The 19306-nt window shown below is 43.2% G+C and overlaps 1 long non-coding RNA gene across 1 annotated transcript in view; it reads left to right on the top strand.

Moving 5' to 3' along the window:
- The first annotated feature begins 5901 nt into the window (after window positions 1-5901).
- Window positions 5902-19306, top strand: part of LOC122456301 — a 28666-nt gene continuing 15261 nt past the window's right edge. The window contains exon 1 of the long non-coding RNA XR_006275146.1: window positions 5902-6046. This is a non-coding gene — a long non-coding RNA (uncharacterized LOC122456301). The remainder of the gene's footprint in view (window positions 6047-19306) is intronic.

Genomic DNA, 19306 nt, shown 5'->3' with positions numbered 1-19306 from the left:
GCCTTATCAAAATATTCTGATTTCCCCAACCACTTGGTATTTGTCGGGGAGGCATACATCCTCTGTGTAATACTTAGCAAAAGTCAATATACTAGAGGAGGGGAGAAAATGTTTACAGATTTATTGATTTCAAAGGATAATTAGAAACATTATAGCTTAACTGACAGAGATAGCTTTATTTACTGATAGAATTGTGGATTCAGTACTGATTGAGCCAGGATTGAGGGAAAGGTTATTTAAACTAATTTGAATCCAAAATAGATATAACCCCTCTAAAGTTCAGTGGCTTGTATTAAACCTGTGCCTGTCAATAATGCTGTTCACTAAATTTTGGATATGTGAGCTGGAAGAGGAGAGGGTCACTTGGAAAGAGTTTATCAGCATGAAACCCTTCCTCTCCCTTCACCTATGACACTGGCATGAGAGCCATAGAATCTGAACCCTTTCTCTGTACTGAAATAAGATCATGAGAAGAAATGAGCCGGCAAACCATGACTAACATCCGCTGGGTGTGGTACCTTTTGTTTTTCTTCCAAATACACACCAATGAAGTTTCTTGGATCTCCTGGAACAAGGGTTACCTTATGATCTTTCAATTCCTTTCTGAAGAAACCTAAGTACTTTTCTGTATTCCTGAAGATGTGCCAATGAAGTACAGGAAGTGCTCTCAGTGTGGGCACCTCATTGTACATCTGAAGGCAGGGAATTGTGAAAGAGAAGAGTCAACATTATATTGTGTTTGGCCTTGTCCTCCATGACCAGGCAAAGTTCAAGTGATCAGTCACTAATAGCAAGCTCATGAGGTGGACACGGGTAAACCCATTACTGAAGCATGAGCTAGTAAAGACACGGATGTTCAATTCTGAGATCAGTTTTCACTCAGGTGGTTTGTTTTTGTTTTTTTCAGCTTTAGTCATTAAAGACTAAGAGGTATGAATAGAATGGGTTGAAAATCAAATACATTTCACAATTCTTGAAAGTATTTTCATTTTGAAGTTTTCAAAAAGAACTGAATTTTTGTTTTTCAAAAACATTCAGAATTTTCTCCTTTTGCCCCTCTTCCCTTCTTTGTCATCGAAAAAGAGGAAAGAAATCACAAAAAAGAAAAGACTGAAAAAAATCAGTGTTCACTGGAAAAAAATCCTGGAAAATAAAAGTTTCTATTAAATGTTCATTCTCCCTCCCTCCCCCATTTCAGCCCGCTGTATTTGTGAAGGAGCAATGATAAGGCTTGGGATGAGATACCCTTACTCCGAGTTGAAATGGAAAACATTTCTCAGAGATATATGGTTGGATTGCCAGCCTATTTAAAGATTATGGGCCATCTGCTCCCTTCCACTGCAAGGTGTGAATGAGAGCAAAGAAAAGTTAATCTGGGCAGAAAAGCCCCAAAAGGAGAGGAGAAGAGCAGCATCTCATTGACACAATCCACCCCACTCTCTGGAGTTCCCTCAGAAATCCATCTGATACTCTGCAATATTTGCAAAAAGAAAAGGAGTACTTGTGGCACCTTAGAGACTAACAAATTTATGAGAGCATAAGCTTTCGTGAGCTATAGCTCACTTCATCAGATGCATTCAGTGGAAAATACAGTGGGGAGATTTATATACACACAAAGAGAACATGAAACAATGGGTTTTATCATACACACTGTAAGGAGAGTGATCACTTAAGATGAGCTATTACCAGCAGGAAGGGCGAGGGGGGGAGGAAGAAAACCTTTTGTGGTGATAATCAAGGTTGGCCATTTCCAGCAGTTGACAAGAACGTCTGAGGAACAGTGGGGGATGGGGTTGGGGGGAGAAATAACATGGGGAAATAGTTTTACTTTGTGTAATGACCCATCCACTCCCAGTCTCTATTCAAGCCTAAGTTAATTGTATCCAGTTTGCAAATTAATTCCAATTCAGCAGTCTCTCGTTGGAGTCTGTTTTTGAAGTTTTTTTGTTGAAGGATAGCCACTCTTAGGTCTGTAATCGAGTGACCAGAGAGATTGAAGTGTTCTCCAACTGGTTTTTGAATGTTATAATTCTTGATGTCTGATTTGTGTCCATTCATTCTTTTACGTAGAGACTGTCCAGTTTGACCAATGTACATGGCAGAGGGGCATTGCTGGCACATGATGGCATATATCACATTGGTAGATGCGCAGGTGAACGAGCCTCTGATAGTGTGGCTGATGTGATTAGGCCCTATGATGGTGTCCCATGAATAGATATGTGGACAGTAGTTGGCAACGGGCTTTGTTGCAAGGATAGGTTCCTGGGTTAGTGGTTCTGTTGTGTGATGAGTATTTGCTTCTGGTTGGGGGGCTGTCTGTAAGCAAGGACTGGCCTGTCTCCCAAGATCTGTGAGAGTGATGAGTCGTCCTTCAGGATAGGTTGTAGATCCTTGATGATGCGTTGGGAGGTTTCAGTTGGGGGCTGAAGGTGATGGCTAGTGGTGTCTGTTATTTTCTTTGTTGGGCCTGTCCTGTTGTAGGTGACTTCTGGGTACTCTTCTGGCTCTGTCAATCTGTTTCTTCACTTCTGCAGGTGGGTATTGTAGTTGTAGGAATGCATGATAGAGATCTTGTAGGTGTTTGTCTCTGTCTGAGGGGTTGGAGCAAATGTGGTTATATCGTAGAGCTTGGTTGTAGACAATGGCTCATGTGGTGTGATTTGGATGAAAGCTAGAGGCATGTAGGTAGGAATAGCGGTCAGTAGGTTTCCGGTATAGGGTGGTGTTTGTGACCATCGCTTATTAGCACTGTAGTGTCCAGGAAGTGGATCTCTTGTGTGGACTGGTCCAGGCTGAGGTTGATGGTGGGATGGAAATTGTTGAAATCATGGTGGAATTCTTCAAGGGCTTCTTTTCCATGGGTCCAGATGATGAAGATGTCGTCATCAATGTAGCTCAAGTAGAGCAGGGGCGTTAGGGGATGAGAGCTGAGGAAGCGTTGTTCTAAGTCAGCCATAAAAATGTTGGCATACTGTGGGGCCATGCAGGTACCCATCATCGCTGCTTTGAAGGTATACATTGTCCTCAAATGTGAAATAGTTATGGGTGAGAAAGTAAAACTATTTCCCCATGGTATTTCTCCCTCCCACCCCACCCCCCACTGTTCCTCTGATATTCTTGTTAACTGCTGGAATTAGCCTACCTTGCTTGTCACCATGAAAGGTTTTCCTCCTTTCCACCCCTGCTGCTGGTGATGGCTTATCTTAAGTGATCACTCTCCTTACAGTGTGTATGATAAACCCATTGTTTCATGTTCTCTGTGTGTGTGTATATAAATCTCTCCTCTGTTTTTTCCACCAAATGCATCCGATGAAGTGAGCTGTAGCTCACGAAAGCTTATGCTCTAATAAATTTGTTAGTCTCTAAGGTGCCACCGGTACTCCTTTTCTTTTTGCGAATACAGACTAACACGGCTGCTACTCTGAAACCTGTAGTTATGGGTGAGGACAAAGTCACAAAGTTCAGCCACCAGGTTAGCCGTGACATTATCGGGGATACTGTTCCTGACGGCTTGTAGTCCATCTTTGTGTGGAATGTTGGTGTAGAGGGCTTCTACATCCATAGTGGCTAGGATGGTGTTTTTAGGAAGATCACCGATGGATTGTAGTTTCCTCAGGAAGTCAGTGGAGGCTCGAAGATAGCTGGGAGTGCTGGTAGCGTAGGGCCTGAGTAGGGAGTCTACATAGCCAGACAATCCTGCTGTCAGGGTGCCAATGCCTGAGATGATGGGGCATCCAGGATTTCCAGGTTTATGGATCTTGGGTAGCAGATAGAATACCCCAGGTCGGGGCTCCAGGGGTGTGTCTGTGCGGATTTGTTCTTGTGCTTTTTCAGGGAGTTTCTTGAGCAAATGCTGTAGTTTCTTTTGTTAACTCTCAGTGGGATCAGAAGGTAATGGCTTGTAGAAAGTGGTGTTGGAGAGCTGCCTAGTAGCCTCTTGTTCACATTCCGACCTATTCATGATGACGACAGCACCTCCTTTGTCAGCCTTTTTGATTATGATGTCAGAGTTGTTTCTGAGGCTGTGGATGGCACTGTGTTCTGCACGGCTGAGGTTATGGGGCAAGTGATGCTGGTTTTCCACAATTTCAGCTCGTGCACGTCAGCGGAAGCACTCTATGTAGAAGTCCAGTCTGTTGTTTCGACCTTCAGGATGAGTTCACCCAGAATCCTTCTTTTTGTAGTGTTGGTAGGAAGGTCTCTGTGGGTTAGTATGTTGTTCAGAGGTGTGTTGGAAATATTCCTTGAGTCGGAGACATCGAAAATAGGATTCTAGGTCACCACAGAACCGTATCATGTTTGTGAGGGTGGAGGGGCAGAAGGAGAGGCCCCGAGATAGGACAGATTCTTCTGCTGGCCTAAGAGAATAGTTGGATAGATTAAAAATATTGCTGGGTGGGTTAAGGGAACCACTGTTGTGGCCCCTTGTGGCATGTAGTGGTTTAGATAGTTTAGTGTCCTTTTTCTTTTGAGAGAAGCGAAGTGTGTGTTGTAAATGGCTTGTCTAGTTTTTGTAAAGTCCAACCACGAGGAAGTTTGTGTGGAAGGTTGTTTTTTTATGAGAGTATCCAGTTTTGAGAGCTCATTCTTAATCTTTCCCTGTTTGCTGTAGAGGATGTTGATCAGGTGGTTCTACAGTTTCTTTGAGAGTGTGTGGCACAAGCTGTCAGCATAGTCTGTGTGGTATGTAGATTGTAATGGATTTTTTACCTTCAGTCTTTTGGTATGATGTCCATCTGTTTGCATTTTGAGAGGAAGATGATGACTGTCTGTATCTGTACGAGTTTTTTCATGAAGTTGATAGATTTCCACTCCATACGGATAAATTCGGTGCCTTGCATAATGACAGGTTTCAGAGTAGCAGCCGTGTTAGTCTGTATTTGCAAAAAGAAAAGGAGTACTTGTGGCACCTTAGAGACTAACAAATTTATTTGAGCATAAGCTTTCGTGAGCGGGGGGTGGGGGAGAGGAAGAAAACCTTTTGTAGTGATTCTCTATGTAAAAGAATAAATGGACACAAATCAGACGTCAAGAATTATAACATTAAAAAACCAGTCAGAAAACACTTCAATCTCTCTGGTCACTTGATTACAGACCTAAGAGTGGCTATTCTTCAACAAAAAAACTTCAGAAACAGACTCCAACAAGAGACTGCTGAATTGGAATTAATTTGCAAACTGGATACAATTAACTTAGGTTTGAATAGAGACTGGGAGTGGATGGATCATTACACAAAGTAAAACTATTTCCCCATGGTATTTCCTCCCCACCCCCCACTGTTCCTCAGACGTTCTTGTCAACTGCTGGAAATGGCCCACCTTGATTATCACCACAAAAGGTTTTCTTCCTCTGCCCCACTCCCCGCTGGTAATAGCTCATCTTAAGTGATCACTCTCCTTACAGTGTGTATGATAAAACCCATTGTTTCATGTTCTCTGTGTATATAAATCATCTCCCCACTGTATTTTCCACTGAATGCATCCAATGAAGTGAGCTGTAGCTCATGAAAGCTTATACTCAAATAAATGTGTTAGTCTCTAAGGTGCTACAAGTACTCCTTTTCTTTTTGCGAATACAGACTAACATGGCTGCTACTCTGAAACCTATATTTACTATGTGTCTGATCACTACTCTCTTTATTTCATGTTCTGGTTGATGCTTGTACAAAACGGTGGTTTGTATCCTTGCTGTATTACTTTGTATCCAGGTATCACAGTCTAGTTTTGTTTCACTTTTGTACCGTTATGAAAAGTGCAATGGAGACATTAAATCAAACAGAAAAGGGAGAGGTAAACTGATGTGGGGGGATGGAAAAGAGGCTTGATGGGGTATTCTCAGCCATGATGCACCTTTAGTTGGAGCCCCTGAATTGATGTAATCAAGTGCAACTGAGGATAGTTAGGCTCAAAAGCCTTTTAATGAAGCTGAGCACTCTCATGCTGGCTTGGTCACCTAGAGGATCGGGCAGAGAGCTCTAGAGGTAAAAGAGGTAATATTGAAATTCCCTTGGCAAGCCTAGTGGAAAGGAGTTACCTGCACATTCACGGTAATGATCTATTCAAATACCATGCTGGGCCCGGGAAGGTGGGGGGATTAACAGAGTGCTTTGGATCCAAGAAATTAAATCAAGCTCCAGTCCACAAATCCTGCCACTGTTGTTGTCTGGAAGGAGGGTCTTACAGCTGCAATCAAAATCAACAGAAGGACAGGAAGTAAAAGGGAGGAGGAACACTTAAGGCCAGTAGAGTATGTTTCTAAGCAGCCCAGATGGGAGCCTAGATGGCAAGCACCCCAAAGGTGACAAGCTGGAAGGCAACAGGGGCTTTGATGGGGTGGGGGAAGGTCAGGGTACAGACTGTTTGCACATCTGTTGAGAAGGAGGGTGTAATTAGATCGCTGAGGCAAGGCAAAGCCTGTACTGTACATATATATATTTACTAGTACCAGAATTGTGACTCCACATTGGATGAGGATAAACTGGGTTGAGGTTACTGGGCAGATTAATCAAGAATTACCCCTCCACACAGCCACCCACCATGAGCAGTGGTTCACTCTCTAGCACCTGGAGAGGCTCAGCTGGTGTACTGGCTTTGGCTGCTGCGCACACAATCGTAGAGTAATGTCTGATACTTTTGCACCTCTCTAATCTCTCTTCCCAAGATTTGCTGGAGCACAGTAACAGAATAGGGCATGGGGTTCTATTCTAATTATTATTTACAAAGTCTTATAAGATAAGCAGGCATGAAAAAAATCCTTTTAAAAATTCTTCCCATAGCATTACAATTTCCAGCGGAGTGTGCTGAATAGTTTGTACTGCCTTCTATTGGACTGTAGATGTATGGTTGACCTGCCCAGTGTTTCTGTTCCTTCTGCTGCCTAAGCTATAGCAGCTACTATTTTAATTCTACAGATAGAGGCTTGTGTTTCTAAGCAGTGTTTTCCTCCTACTGTATCATGCATATGGTTAGCTCATTGCAATAGCAGTGTCACCTAAATTAACTTATCCATGTTTTCCTCAAGAGATTGTAGCAAACAGGTAGTCTCATCCAGAATCTTTTCAGCAATAGATTTCTTGCCCAGCCCCAAATTTCTGAGTACCACCAATGAAAATGGATGTTGTATGTTCCATGCTTGGCCATAGGGGACTCAAATTATGCTTACAAGAGGGCAGTGGAGAGCTAAATTCTTACATCAGATCCAGGAGTTAGATCTCAGATGAGTAGTCTAGTGATTGAAGCAGATGACTGACATACCTATTTATTCTTGACTGCTACTGACTTATTCTGTGGCCTAGGCAAGTCACTTAACTTCTCTGAGCCTCAGTTTCCTGCACTATATAATATTTATGAGAATTTTCAAGGAAAGCCCAATGTAAGTACAAAGTTATTTCTATTTTACTTATCTCCTTAACAAAGGGCAGGAACTCTTTCTTGATAGGGAGAAGACCATGCCTTCCTCCTTACCAGTTCCTCCAGAAGTTCCCTCATCCACCAGCATCCCCTCTATCTCGGGGGGAGGGGGGGGCTAGAGCATCAGCCAATGTTCCCTCATCCAGGCTCTGTGACTTAGTCAGATACTGGGAAAGTAATTGGTGCACTGTGACAGTAAGATGAATAAGAGACCTAGAGCTGTATATTGCCAGCAGGGCACAAAAATATTCCATCTCTTAGGTGGAATAGCTGATACATAGCATTCATCTCAGATGCAGAATCTACTAGGGAAATGTGTGGCCATAGGTCTAGTCACACAGTACTACACATAAATTGCTGAATACACTAAAGAGAGAGACTATAAAGTGGTTTGGGATCCTACAGGATAAATATGCTATGTAGAATAAAAAGCAATTAAGTTATCTTTCATTAAAAACTATCCTAAAATTCTTTTGAACATTGTTGTAAATAATACAACTACAGAATTTCTATAATGAACAAGAGCAAAATCAATGAGAAATTGAGAGGTACCGGCAAGGGAGAAAATTTTCAGGTGAGTTTTGAAGCAAAGATTTGGTGGGGCAGAGAGTTGAAGGAAGTCTTTTCCAGATGGAGGATGCTACAAAGAAGGCTTTTGTATCATGACAGTATAAAGGGAGTCAGACAATGTTGATTTAATTAAAAACCATCCGCCCATCGTCACCAAAAATTGAAGACAACACAAAATCTATTGAGAAACTTGTAAGTATTCTTTTGCTAGCTTTTCTTTTAATGACAAATTTGACATGTCAGTTTCAGGTGTGCTAGTAAATTTGACACCTTTTCTGGTTAGGACCTCTTTTGCTGCCGACAATCTATGGATGAAGACAGCAGGCGTCCTTCCCGAGTATAAGTTAAAGATAGCCCTGTATTTTTCTGCCAACTGAAATGATTGTTAATTCTTAGAATTTGCTGCAGTGGGAGTGGCAAGCCCAGCCTACTGTTGATGTTTGTATTATTGAAGTTCCTAGAGGCCAGAAAACCATTGTGCTTGTCACTGTACAAACATAAAACTAAAAGACTGTTCCTTCCCCAAAGAGCTGACCCTCTAATATAAGAGAACAGGTGGATACAGCAAACACCCTCTGCTCCTGACAAGATTATTGTGATCAATGTGATAAGCAGTGGTCTCGGCACACCAGCTGCTTACCCATTCCTGAGTTCTTTGTAGGCATCACAGAGAAGGGTTAAGATTGGATTTAAAAGAGGGCAATGTGGTGGTATAGTGAATTTTTATGGGGAGATGATGGAATTTGTTTGACTATCCATCCTTAACTAGTGGTGAAGTGGAACAGAATATCCGATTTTTATTTATTATAGAGGAAAACCAGGCCAAGGGAAGGTGTTGAGGAAAAAGGAATTTTAAAAAGGAAACCTGGTGAGCTATTTCTGTATTGACAATGGAGGTTTTCTTTGTTTTGTTAGGCTGGCACTTTAAAAAAAAACCCAAACACACTAGGGCTGTCTTTACTGTGAGCCTGATAGGCACAGGCCTGTATTGGAGGCTGTGTTGCTCTATTCTGTCCTAGGGGGAACTCTGAAAGGTATTGTGCTTCAATGAAATATCCTTGAGTTTCCTGGTATAGGAGGTAGACATGGCTACAACCTTCTTCTCCTCTGTCTACACTGTAACATTACAGTGTGATAGGCTAGACGAACTCAGTTGCTAATGTGTCCACCCCACTGCAAAGTCCGACCCACATTACTGTATCTCCACTTTTTCTGAACTTGCTCATATGTGTGGAAATGCTGTAGGATTTTTTCTTAGTTAATTGTGTGTGCTCATTTTGGATGGATTTCTTGTAGGTGTTTAGGAATTTGATTTAGGAATCGAGAGGAAGAGTGTGATCCTGCATTCCAGATGTTCCAGCAATCCAAAACTGACAAAAGGAAATACTTTTCATATTATGAATAATTTAGACTGTGGAGTTTATTGCTTCAGGATGCCATCAAGGCTAAGGATTTAGCAAGAGTCAAAGAGGGACTGAATGTTTTTATGGATAACAAGAATATCCAGACTTACAGTAGTTAATATTTCAAAAATATTCTTATGAAGGGATATAAAACCTCATGCTTAAGGGCTTTAGTCCATCTTCAACTATTTGGGGATTATGATGAGACCTTCATGGGGATGGATTATCCCACATCTGCCTACTGTAATGTTCTCACATCTTCCTCTGAAGCAGCTAATGCTGCCCAGTGTCAGACACTGTGTACCGGACTAGATGGACCATGGGTCTGATCCAGTCTGGCAATTTCTGTGTTTCTAGTAATATTCCTAAACCACCTCCTTTAAAGACTTCCTTCACTCCAATGAATATATATCTCATTCTAATTCCATTGCTGACAACAGGGGACCAACACTGAATCTTGCCTTGGTTTTGCTATATAATAAATAACTGACATGAAATGCACCGATCCCCTCCTCCTCCCGACCATATACATTACGTTAAGTCATTGTTAGACATTGGAAGGCCTATAGGAAATGGAGCCCTTACCCTATCTAAATTCTCATAGGGTTGTTCACATTCATCTGCAACAAGTTTCCAACAAATGGAAGAGCCCAAGGTCCTGTGGGGGAAGTCTGTGGGGTAGACATACAACCAAAGGTGTATTAAGAGTAAGAGAGAAATGGAAGCTTCCATGGTGATCAGAGCAAGAGGGATAAAATAACAGCTTGGATTGAATTTCAGATGCGACGGGCTGAGGAGTGAGCGTGCGCCCACAGATGCAATGCTGTGCTTCCTGCTGTTCTTTTTAAAGATGAACTTTGCACAGGAGAGTTCAACTCTGCAATCAATCTTTTTCAAGACATTTTGTGTGGGGTGAGTGTATGCGTGGGGGGTGTGTGTGTGTGAATCATTTGTAACTTCCTGTCATCGCTATGCGACTAGGAAAGGGAGCCTTCTGTTTCTAAATTAGAACTGGTTAGGCTAGCTGAAAGAATGCCGCCTGTTCCCAGGCCAGTCATGCCAACTGGCAGATGCTTAGGGGTATGCCTGTAGTTCGGAGACTGTACTGGCATAGTGATGTCAGCATAACCCTAGTGTAGCCTCAGCCTACACCAGTAGAAGGAATTTTTCCATTAGTGTCAGAACGCCAGCTCCTATGTCTAACTATATTCTGAGTAGTTTTCAGAGTAGCAGCCGTGTTAGTCTGTATTCGCAAAAAGAAAAGGAGGATTTGTGGCACCTTAGAGACCAACAAATTTATTAGAGCATAAGCTTTTGTGAGCTACAGCTGACTTCATCGGATGCATTTGGTGGAAAATACAGAGGGGAGATTGATATACACACACAGAGAACATGAAACAATGGGTTTATCATACACACTGTAAGGAGAGTGATCACTTAAGATAAGCCATCACCAGCAGCGGGCGGGGGGGGGGGAGGAGGAAAACCTTTCATGGTGACAAGCAAGGTAGGCTATTTCCAGCAGTTAACAAGAATATCTGAGGAACAGTGGGGGGTGGGGTGGGGGGGAGAAATAACATGGGGAAATAGTTTTACTTTGTGTAATGACCCATCCACTCCCAGTCTCTATTCAAGCCTAAGTTAATTGTATCCAGTTTGCAAATTAATTTCAATTCAGCAGTCTCTCGTTGGAGTCTGTTTTTGAAGCTTTTTTGTTGAAGAATAGCCACTCTTAGGTCTGTGATCGAGTGACCAGAGAGATTGAAGTGTTCTCCAACTGGTTTTTGAATGTTATAATTCTTGATGTCTGATTTGTGTCCATTCATTCTTTTACGTAGAGACTGTCCAGTTTGACCAATGTACATGGCAGAGGGGCATTGCTGGCACATGATGGCATATATCACATTGGTAGATGCGCAGGTGAACGAGCCTCTGATAGTGTGGCTGATGTGATTAGGCCCTATGGTGGTGTCCCATGAATAGATATGTGGACAGTAGTTGGCAACGGGCTTTGTTGCAAGGATAGGTTCCTGGGTTAGTGGTTCTGTTGTGTGGTGTGTGGTTGCTGGTGAGTATTTGCTTCAGATTGGGGGGCTGTCTGTAAGCAAGGATTGGCCTGTCTCCCAAGATCTGTGAGAGTGATGGGTCGTCCTTCAGGATAGGTTGTAGATCCTTGATGATGCGTTGGAGAGGTTTTAGTTGGGGGCTGAAGGTGATGGCTAGTGGCGTTCTGTTATTTTCTTTGTTGGGCCTGTCCTGTAGTAGGTGACTTCTGGGTACTCTTCTGGCTCTGTCAATCTGTTTCTTCACTTCAGCAGGTGGGTACTGTAGTTGTAGGAATGCATGATAAAGATCTTGTAGGTATTTGTCTCTGTCTGAGGGGTTGGAGCAAATGCGGTTATATCGTAGAGCTTGGCTGTAGACAATGGATCGTGTGGTATGATCTGGATGAAAGCTAGAGGAATGTAGGTAGGAATAGCGGTCAGTAGGTTTCCGATATAGGGTGGTGTTTATGTGACCATCGCTTATTAGCTGCAGAACAACTGTAGAAATGTGCATTTGGGCTCTTGAAAGGACAAGGGTTATGTGATTTCTCCATCACTGGCAATTTTTTTAGATCAACACGGAAGCATTTTTCTGCCGGCAAAGCTGTGTGTACATTGAGGGTTAGGCTGTTGCAACTATGTTGGTCAGGGGTGTGTTTTTTTCCAACCTAATTTTTAACTGTAGGCCACGCCCCAGGCTGTCCACAAAAGAACAAGCAGGCTTGGTAGAGTGAAACCAAGATGTGGTGACCATTTTGGGAAGGTCAGCCAGTGTTCCACTGGGAATGCTCACTGGGGGGAAATGGACAGAACTGGTAACCATAGTGAATATAGCACACATTCCTAGGGCTGTTAGCTGATGCCCTGTAAATGCAGATGGTTACTTCTGGGGGCATTCTATGCCCCCCCCCAATTCTGCATCAGAAAATTAAAAATTCTGTGCACAATATTTTAAAATTCTGCAAATTTTATTTGTCAAAATAACACTACATAATCACGCCACTTTCATTTATTTTGGTAATTTATTTCAAAACACCTGTCAGCAAGTATGTCTGTAATAATACAGACACACACAAAAATTCCCCCAGGAGTAGAGAGTTAAAGAAACCCCTATGGCAACCCAGTTCTTGTTTCTCTGCACCCTTCCTCCCCTCAGAGCCCAACTGGGAGGCCAGACACCCACAACCCCCTCCCCCCCCAGAGCCCACCTGAAGAGCCCCCCGCAACCAATACACCCAAACCCCCTCCTCCCCAGAGCCCAACTGTGTGACCCTCCCAGCCCAGATACCCACGCCCTGTCCCCCTCCAGAGCCCAGCCACAGGCCCCCGTGGCCCAGATACCTGCACCCCTCCTGCCCAGAATCCAGATTTGGGGCTCCCTTGTCCAGGCATCCATCCCCTTCCTCCCCCCCCACCACCTGAGCCCAGGGATCCAGAGGGAGAAACAGCCTGATGCTCGGTACCAGGCTTGCATGGAGTTTCCTCCATGCCGCCCTCTCCTTTCCTCGGGGCATGCTGGGAACTGCAGCTGCCAGTAACCTTCTAGTTCCCTCCCCCTCCTCCCAGCAGTGTCTTCTATGTTCAAGCTGGGCTTTGCCAAATCCAGTGGCCCGTAGTGGCGGATAGCAGCACTGCAGCCCATTTCTATGGGGGAAAGGAAATTCTGCGTGCAAGTTAATTTCTGCAAAATTCTGCATTGTGCACTGGCGTAGAATTCCCCCAGGAGTAAAATGGGGTGAGATAGAGATGGAGTCCTGCTCATACACACTAAGGAGGCAGACAGCTGTAGAAAACAAGCAATTTCTAAGTATAGGGTTTACCCATCCGTGTTTTGCTAATTGCAGTTTTCCAAGTAGACTTCAGCTAAGCATGTTCCATTGTTAAGCAGGTTTATTCAGTGACTGAGGATTGCTGAGGGCTTCTCTACACTTGAAACTTGCTGTGGGGTTTTTGTGAATCACCCTTAAGTTGTATGTAGGAAGTGTTGTGAGAGCACTGCCCTAAAAAATACATTATCTCGTGGGTAAGGTACTTCTTCTTCATGTCACTGTAGTCACACAGCACAGTGATGTTTTGAAACAAGTATTTTGCATTCTGGTCAGACACCCTATGGTGCATTTCTCTGCCACTATGCTGTATGCATTCTGGGATTTTTCATCCTATGCTTTGTAGTATACCTACTGAAGGCAATGAAATTCTAGGATTCAGGTCAGACTAAATAATTATCTATCTTCATCCCCTCATCAATCTGGATTTGTGAGCCAGCACCATTTTCAAAATGTTTGCAAGGCAGCATGGAGGAAGCATTGGTGAGTGCTGCAATCCCCATGGTGATGAATATAAACAGGCTACTGCAAACATAGCATGCAATGACTTCAGATCTGGGGTGATAAGGACATCTGAGGAGGAGGCTGAAATTGAGCAGATGCTTCCACATCTTTTCTTGGAGCAGCTTCATTTGGCTGACAACATGACTGTATTGTCATCTAACTAGCACTGACTGGTAGGACAGGATAATGCTGCAGACCTGGAATGAACAACCAAGGTGGCAGAATTTCAGGATGTCAGAAGCCACTTTGCTAGAAACCTGAGTGGAGCTCGCCCCAGAGCTGCAGTGGTGGAACACCTACATGAGAGTTCTCTTCAGCATGGAGAAACACATGGCCATCGCTATTTGGAAGCACATCTCCCGCAGTTGTTACTGATCAATAGTTAACCAGTTTATTCTTGGTGCACTGGCTGTTGTCATGGCAATGTGCACTGCTATCAAGAAAGTGCTGTTCCCCCAGGTCATAAGGCTGGGCAACGACCAGGAGGTTATTAATGGGTTTGTGTGGTTGGAGTTCCCAAATGGTATTGGGGACGTCAATGGGACACACCATGCCTCAGAGTTCATCAGGCAAAAGGTTTCAGAGTAGCAGCTGTGTTAGTCTGTATTCGCAAAAAGAAAAGGAGTACTTGTGGTACCTTAGAGACTAACAAATTTATTTGAGCATAAGCTTTAATGCATCTGATGAAGTAAGCTGTAGCTCATGAAAGCTTATGCTCAAATAAATTTGTTAGTCTCTAAGGTGCCACAAGGACTCCTTTTCTTTTTGCGAATACAGACTAACATGGCTGCTACTCTGAAATCAGCCAAAAGGGTTATTTCTCCATGGTGTTACATATGAGGTCTGGAAAAATCCATGAAGGAAGGATCTTTAGAAACTCTGGACTGTTTTTTGTTTTTTGCAAAAAGAAATAGAACATTCGCTCCAATGGTCACTATGGACATTGATGGTGCTGCCATTTCTCGGCCATTATGTGAGAACAAGCTTACCCTATGTTTCCCTGGCTTATAAAGACTTTTACTGGACAATTGGATGGGTGAATGGAACCCTGAGTAGCTGCAGAACAACTGTGGAAATGTGCATTTGGGAGACTGAAAGGACAGGGGTTATAGTGAATTCTCCATCACTAACAATTTTTAGATAAAGATTTGATCATTTTCTGAAAGATATCCCCTAGTTCAAACAGGAATTAATTCAGGGAAACCCCATGGCCTGTGTTATGCAGGAAGTTCAGACTAGATGATCACAGTGATTCCTTCTGCCTTAGAATCTATGAGGAGTCTGATATCCAGGCTGATGAGAAGGAATAGCTCCCTTTTATGATAACAGCTTGTATCTTGCACAACCTTTATGAGAGCGAGCCTGGAAGATAGCTTGGAGGAGAGGGAGGTTGTCAGAATATTTTGACCAGCCGGAGACGGTATCTGCCATGCTGCAACTACTTGGGGTACAGAGTCAGAGATGCACTGAGCTCCTACTCTGAAGCTAGGGGTCACTTGTGAACAATGTATATGCTTTTGCATCAGGATTACTGCACATGTATTAATGTATGTGTGCAGTGCTAAAAAGCTTATGGCCAGGCCATCTGTAGGATTCTAGTATACTTTACAGTGTTAAACTCCCACAGTGTATATCTGGATTTTATTATAGTACAGGTGGAGGTACTCTAGACACAGAGCCATAACTATAAAGACATTTTTAATAAATAGGCCAGTGTAAACATTTTTACCAGTTTAAAACCCTCATAAATAACGATGTGCAAACTGAAAAAAACAATAAAACCTTTCAAGTTATAAACGTGAAGCGTGCAGACAAGTTTCTGCTTCTAAGGTTACAAATGGGTGTATGTAAGGCGCTCAAAATTGTTCTCTGCAACTTGGGATATGGGATATTGGTAGCAGGACATCTCTTTCTTGTAGGTGAAGGAGTTAAGGGGGTCTCCCATTGTCCACTTATTACTCAGTTGTCCAGTGGGTGTAGAATGCCTAGAAAAGGCCCTGTTTCTGGGTGGTATTGCGGTTCATGGTGTGTCCCAGAATGCCAGGTATCAGAGGTAGGGAGCTGCAAGGGACATGTAGGCTGTGGCACAGTCCTTGACCAGAAAACCACCATATTCTCCAGGAGGATTGTTTGCCTCTTCATCATCTCCAGCAGTTGTGCTTGTGAGGACCTTCCATTTCCCTGTCTTTTTCTCCCTCCTCTTTGTCATGCTTCAGGAGTCCTTTCCTCCACACCTCTGTCTTTTTATCCCTTTATCTCTTGGGATGCACACAAAAGGTCTGTGAATGTGACATTCTATGTAGCTTGGACTTCAATGTTAGTAGCTAGTATTTGGTCACTGCAAAATGTCAGCTGCTGGTGTGACCTTGATTGGAGGAGAAAGCCTTGGTGTGGAGTGGGAGGGGAAGAAACTGAGTAATGAATACCTCAGTAGGGGTATGTGGTGGAGGACACAGCAAGCTTAAGTGGTGGTTGTGTGTTAGCATCATTTGAAAAAAGTGCCATAGACTTTGTATGTTCCCTGGTGCAGCAGCCACTTTGAGCAATGGGTGGGGATATTTCAAAGCCCAGGAGACCAAGACAGCATAGGCCAACAAAACAGGGGCTAAAAGAACAGGAGGCAGGGAGAGGGCAAACCAACATGGCAGCACCCTGATGGTATCCTGAACTAGGTGGTTTAATCCCCCACCCGGTACAGTTTTATTTATAATATTGTACAGACTTATTGGAAGTGATCCCATCCCAGGTGTGGGCCTCTGCCTGTGATCCTGGTGGTTCCCCCTGGTCAACATTGGTGGGAGTGTCATTAGTGGTGTCCACAAAGTGCAATGGTGGGATCTCTTGAAAATATACAGTCCAGTTCACAGTAGAAATTGAAGATACTGCCAGCTCTCCAGAGCACTATTATTGTCCTGTAGACTCTTTTAACCCAGCCAGAGATCCTTTCCCTTTTTGTGACACTGGCTTAGGTCCTGGTTTTATCCCCTTTTCTGTATTTGTTCAGACAGCTGCTTTTAGATATGTGCATTTCAGTAGCTAGAATTCAGATGGCTATGTACAGATGCCTCTCCCGCGAGGGCAATGAAGTCCAGGACCTCAGCATGAGACCATGCTTATGCAGGAAGCATGATTGATCAATAATCAGGAGTATAACTCAGGTATCTGAACACCACTTGTTTGGGAATTGCAAAAGACAGCACCTGTCTCTGTGCCAGCATTTAAACAAGGATGTGACATCTGGCCCGGGGAACTCCAGAGGAGTAGAGGGCATACAGCTAAGCAGTGTGGGATTCCAGTATGCAGACTTGGCAAATGCACTGAATTTGTTCCTGAGTGGGGCTCCACTCCTACCTTGTGGCACCTAATCTCATCCTGCATCTCAGTGAACTTTCTTGAATGTGTGTTAAATTGCCAGATGATTTACAACAACAAAAAATTGTTTGTGAACATAAGGCATTTTAATGCAAATTAACCTGTATAAGGATAAGGCCTTTGTCTGCAGCCATATTGTAAGGCCTAAAGCCTTCATCTGCAGCCAAGCAGCAGCCATTAGCTGAGAAGAAGGAAGTCAGATCCTCACATTCCACCTAAATTACATTAAAACAATGTAATATCAGGCTGTTAAGAAGGAGACCCCATCCTAGTGGCACCCACTATCACCAGATAAAGAAACAGATCTTAAGATGGTTAGAGAAAACTTAGTTTGATGGCATCTTGTCTGTCAAAAATCACTTATCAGTAGTTGTAATTGTGAAATCCTCATTTCTTTATTGTTTTATCATTATGGTCCCCACTTCCCTATTGTTTATCTATGTGGTCTCAGTCTGGTTCTTTAATTTTCTGTCTGTTACATAATTAATTTTACTAGGTGTAAATTAATTAAGATGGCGGAGTAGGAATAGTTAAAGAATTTTGTTACACTATGTTAGGATTGGTTAGTAAAATTTTAGTATAACAATTGGTTAAGGGATAGCTAAAAAGGACTCAAATTTCACTATATAAACTGGGATCCAAAAGGAAGTAATGTGACTTTACTTACATCAATTATTTAGCCTGAGCTATGGAAACTGCATTTAACATGACACAGAATTGTCCTTACTAATCATTTATGCTACAGTAGTTCCTAGAAGCCCAAAACAACACAGCTAGCCGACTGTGGTAGGTGCTATACAAACACAGCATAAGGCCCTGTCTACTAGAAAAATTTAAACTGATTTAGTTAATCCAGTGTGAGTGACTAACATAAACCAAATCAGTATAAGCAGGGCTTGTATCAGTTTAACTAGATCGAGTTTTAATTGTTTTAGCTAGACTGATGCAACTTTTCTTGTATAGAAGTGTCCTAAGTAGACAAGATAGGCAAACTGGCAAACACACAAGCCAAAGACTGGGGACTGAGATATAGCAAGAGTCATAGGCGTCAACTCCGTGGGTGCTCCAAAAAAATGAGTGGGAGCTTAGCACCCACCGGCAGCCAGCTCCTCCCCACCCCCACCTGCTGCCATGCTGATCAGTGCGCCCCCCCACTCGCTCCCAGCACCTACCATCCACTGTGATCAGCTGTTTCACAGCGTGCAGGAGGCTCTGGGAGGGAGAGGGAGGAGTGGAGATGGAGCATGCTGGGGAGAGGGGGAGGAACTGGCGGGAAGAGATGGGGCACGGGTGGGGGCTTGAGGGAAGGGGTGGGATGGGATGGGGTCTGGGGTGGAGCAGAGTGTTGAGCACCCCCTGGGCCCAGAGGAAGCCAGCACCTATGGCAAGAGTAAGGGCTTGTCTACACTTAAAACACTACATACCGCTCTCCCATCAGCATAGGTAATCCACCACTCAGAGGCAGTTACTAGGGTCAACAAAATCACTGTCTAACAGGGACTTAGGTCCGCTTAACTATGCCACTCAGGGGTGTGGATTTTTCACACCTCTGACAAATGTAGTTAAACTGAACTATTTTTCTAGCATAGACCAGACCTAAGTAAGTTGTTCAAGGACACGCAAGGAATCTGTGAGAGAGTCAGAACTGAACTCTGATCTCCTGAGGCCCAGTCCAGTGGCCTAACATCAAGACCATCCTTCCTCCCTATTATCATTCAATAATTTTTAAGTGAACAAAAGAAATCATCATGCGCCCTAAATTATGTGTATTCAAGAGCGGAAGAAAAGAACTAAGATGCTGTTCTAAACACTCCAGGCTTGTCTACATCTGAAATTTTTCCAAAATAGCGATTTCAGAATATTTATTTCAGAATAGGTTTTTTGGTTTAAGCCCATGAGTGGACACACTTATTACAGAATAAGAATGCCTTTTTCTGATTGGATTATCAAATATTGTGGAAAAATTATGTCAGAACTTGTCTATACTTGACATTTGTTGCAGGTGTTACCCACACGAAATTCTCTCTTACTCACACACTCTAGGGCACCCACCTTTACCCAGTTCCTAGGGCTCAAGGTATAACCCTCTTAATTTAGGCATTAAAACTCCCTTCAACTACCTCTCCTTAAGTAAAGAACTTTTGGTACATTAATCACCTGAATTCATATAGACTATG

Source organism: Dermochelys coriacea, chromosome 12 (genome assembly GCF_009764565.3).
Source record: "Dermochelys coriacea isolate rDerCor1 chromosome 12, rDerCor1.pri.v4, whole genome shotgun sequence".
NCBI lineage: Eukaryota > Metazoa > Chordata > Testudines > Dermochelyidae > Dermochelys > Dermochelys coriacea.
The sequence above is the reverse complement of the archived record's forward strand: the minus strand, read 5'-3'. Positions and strand labels throughout refer to the sequence as shown.